The following is a 4479-nucleotide window of genomic DNA, read 5'->3' on the forward strand; positions in this document are numbered from 1 at the left end:
GTTTCTATTTCATTTAATTCTGCTCTGATCTTTATTATCTCCTTCCTTGTGTTCCCTTTGGGCTTATTTTGCTGTTCTTTTTCCAGATCCCTTAAATGTGAAGATAAACTGTTGATTAGTGATGTTTCTTGTTTCTTTAGGTAGGCCTGCAAAGCTATGAATTTCCCTCTTAGGACTGCTTTCGCGGCATCCCAAAGATTTTGGGTCGTCGTGTTTTCATTTTCATTTATCTCGAAATATCTTTTGATTTCTTCCTTGATCTCCTGCTTGACCCATTCATTATTTAGTAATAAGTTATTCAGCCTCCATGAATTGGTGTGTCTTCCCGTTTTTTTCCTGTAGTTCATTTCTAATTTCATAGCATTGTGATCAGAGAAGACAATTGGTATGATTTCAATTTTCTTAAATTTATCAAGACTTGTTTTGTGGCCTAACATATGATCTATCTTGGAAAATGTTCCATGTGCGCTTGAGAAGAAGGTGTATTTTGCAGCATTGGGGTGAAATGTTCTGAAAATATCGATTAAATCCAAGTGGTCCAATGTATCATTTAAGGCTGTTGTTTCCATATTGATTTTCTGTCTGGAAGACCTGTCCCTTGTGGTCAGAGGTGTGTTGAAGTCCCCGACTATAATAGTGTTACTGTTGATCTCTGCCTTTATGTCAGTCAGTACCTGTTTTATATATTTAGGTGCTCCTATGTTGGGTGCATAGATGTTTACTAGGGTTATGTCCTCTTGTCGGATCGATCCCTTTATTATTATATAGTGCCCATCTTTGTCTTTTAGTATGTTCTTCATTTTAAAGTCTATTTTGTCAGAAATAAGTATTGCAACTCCAGCTTTTTTCTCGTTTCCATTTGCATGAAATATCTTACTCCAACCCTTCACTTTCAGCCTGTGTGTGTCTTTTGTTCTGAGGTGAGTCTCTTGTATACAGCATATACAAGGGTCTTGCTGTCTTATCCAGTCAGCCACCCTATGTCTTTTGATTGGAGCATTTAATCCATTTACATTTAAAGTGATTATTGATAGGTACATAGATATTGCCATTTTTAAATTTGTAGTTAGGTTGTTTTGATCTTTCTCCTATTTACAGAAGACCTTTTAGTATTTCTTGCAATGCTGGCTTGGTGGTAATAAATTCCTTTAGCTTATTTTTTTCTGGAAAGCTCTTTATCTCTCCATCAACTTTAAATGATAGCCTTGCTGGATAAAGCAATCTAGGTTGTAGGCCTTTGTTTTCCATCACTTTAAGTATCTCCTGCCACTCCCTCCTGGCCTTCAATGTTTCTGTAGAAAAATCATTTGATAGTCGTGAAGGCCTCTTAATTCAAACCCCAAATTGTAGAGCAATTTCACAACCTCAGAGACAAAAGGTTTAGGAATATTGAATCAGGAGATTGCCTGACACTTAGTAAGAGCTCAACATGTGAAAATCACAAGTAGCTTCTGGATGTAACAAGTCACAGCTAGTCCAAGGAGCTTTCCACAAACACTGGCTCAGTTCCAAAACAGCACCCTTGTGCTCTTTCTCTAAAATGCAGCACAGAAAAATCTAGAGTACTCAAAAGTTTGAAAGAAGAGGATGGATTGGTGCAGCCGCTATGGAAGTCAGTGTGGAGGTTCTTCAAAAAATCAAGAATAGAATTATCATATGACCCAGCAATCCCTCTCCTGGGAATCTAACGAAAAAATCTGAAAACATTTATCCATAAAGATATACGTGCTCCAATGTTCACTGCAGCTTTATTTATAGTGGCCAAGACATGGAAACAACCAAAATGTCCTTCGATAGATGAATGGATAAAGTTGTGGTACATCTACACAATGGAATACTATCTGGCGGTAAGAAAAGATGAAATAGTGCCACTTGTGACCACATGGATGGATCTTGAGATTATTATGTTAAGCAAAATAAGTCACAGAGAAAAAAATTGAGAACCATATGACTTTACTTATATGTGGGATATAAAACTGGAAAGCAAGAAAGAAACAAGACAAACAAATAAAAAAACAAAAACTCATAGACACAGACAATAGTTTAGTGGTAACCAAAGAGGGTAGAAGGGGTCAAATATATGGTGATGGACGGAGAACTGACTCTGGGTGGTGAACACACAGTGTGATATATAGATGATGTATTACACAATTGTACACTTGAAACCTATGTAATTTTACTAACCATTGTCACCCCAATAAATTTAATTTAATAAAAAGTAGAGGATGGAAATATTCTTTTTGGCAATTACAGATAGCAAGAACTTTGTAAAAACCTTAGATTTCTTTTCTGCCAGACATTCCTGATGAAAACTTGGCTAGAGACAGAGTTTGTGCCCCCTCTCCAAAGTTTATACATTGAAACGAATCCACAATATGATGGTATTTGGAGATGGGGACTTTGGGAAGAGGTTAGGTCATGAAGGGGGAGCCTCATGAATGGGGTAAGTGCCCTTATAAAAGAGGCCCCAGAGAGCTCCCTGGGCCATTCCACACGAGGACACAGTGAGAAGATGGCCATCTATGAACCCAGAGCAGCTCTTACCAGACACTGATATTGCCAAAACCTTGATCTTGGACTTTCCAGCTTCCAGAACTGTGAAAAATAAATGTTTGTTGTCTACATCATCCAGTCTATGGCATTCTTGTTGTAGCAGTCCAAACTAAGAGAAACATATACAGCTAAAATAAACATCCACTAGAATGGTACACTCCGTTTCCTGTTGCAAACCAACCACCTCAAAAGTCAGAGGCTTAAAACAACAGTTTACTATTTCTCACAATTCTGCAGGTTGACTAGTTGTTCCCTCTGCTATCTCTGGTGGACTCATTCATGAACCTGTACTTGGCTGGCAGATAAGCTGGAGCTGGGTTCAGCTGGGACAGATGGCATAGCTGAGCCCCTCTCTCTACGTGACCCTCATCCAGGACTTCTTCATGGAATGGTGATCCCAGGGCAGCACACAAACAGGACAAAGACACTGGAACTTGCACATCTACTGATCAAAGAGAGGTACATGGCCAAATCAGACTCAAGAGGTAAGGCACCAGACTCCATTTTTTGATGGGATGAACTGCAAAACATTGTAGCCTTGCTTTTCAACTCACCACAAACACTCTGATCCAGGGTCAAATATCTACTTTTCTGCCACTTGCACTTAATGAAAAATGACACCACTGAAATAAAATTTCCTAGAATTGCACACCTAAAGCTTTCAGTAGCACCAAACAGGAATTTTTCTATAGAGACAGTGGTTCTTGCCTTACTGTGATTGTCAAATATATTAATAACCTTCCTGAACAAGATGCTGCATTAGGAATTATACTGAAGAGTTATCACCATCAGTCATTTCCAAGATGATTATAAATTCAGCACTGCTAATACATAATGCCACAAACAGCAGTGCTAGTCTTTTTTCTATCAAATTGAAGATTTAAGGTTTTAATGTTAAAAGGTATAGGAATAGGAAATATGGGTGAAGCTTTTAAAAATAATCTTTAGGTGAAGATCTTTTTAAAGCATGTCCCACAGGCAGAAACCACAAATGAAAAGACTGATAGCTTTGAATATACACAAATTAAAGACCCCTGTATGACAAATAATATATCACATTAGACAAGTAATAAAAACAAGTACTTACAGTGTTTACTAAGCACTGAGTATATTCTAAGTCCTTTGTGTATTTTATTTCTTTTTTTTCATTTTAATTCATTTTATGACAGTCCTATGAGGTAGATACTATTATTTTCTCCATTTTCAGATGAGCAAATTAAGGCACAGAATGCTGATGTAAGATACCAAGGTCAGGTAGTAAGTAGCAGAGCCAGTAATTTGAACCCAAGCAGTATTGCTCCAGGGTCTAAATTCTAAATCACTATGCTCTACAGAAAACCTGGAAAACATGAGCAAAATAAATATGACAAAGCCTTGATACCACTGATATGTTAAGAACTCTTGCAAATAAAAAAGAAACAGAAAAATACACCATTTTCTATGGACAAGGGCTAAGGACAAAAAATTCACAAATGGGAAATGTAAATAGCCTATAAAATATGAAAATGTTCCTCCTCCTAGGAATCATGAGAACTCTAGCGAGATACCATTTGTCTCCTGGCCAGTTTAGCAATGACCAAAAAAAAAAGAATGATAATACTCATGGATGTTATCTCCTTGCTGGTAGGAAGATAAATTAGTAAAATATTCCTGGAGGATAATTTGGAGATATATATTCACAAATGGGAATTTTATATATATATACTATTCAACCGTTCAAATATGCATACGGTTTGATCCAGCAATTTTACTTCTAGTAACTTTTGCAAAGAAATAATCAGACAAGCACATGGAGATGTAGGTTACAGAAATTTATTGTAGTATTGTTTATAATAGTTACTAAAATAAGGGAAAAGTAGAAGAGTGATTAAATATACTATGATTCCTCCATAAATTAAATACTATTTAGCTTTTAAAAATGATGAT

Source organism: Rhinolophus ferrumequinum, chromosome X, assembly GCF_004115265.2.
Source record: "Rhinolophus ferrumequinum isolate MPI-CBG mRhiFer1 chromosome X, mRhiFer1_v1.p, whole genome shotgun sequence".
In the NCBI taxonomy this organism is placed as follows: domain Eukaryota; kingdom Metazoa; phylum Chordata; class Mammalia; order Chiroptera; family Rhinolophidae; genus Rhinolophus; species Rhinolophus ferrumequinum.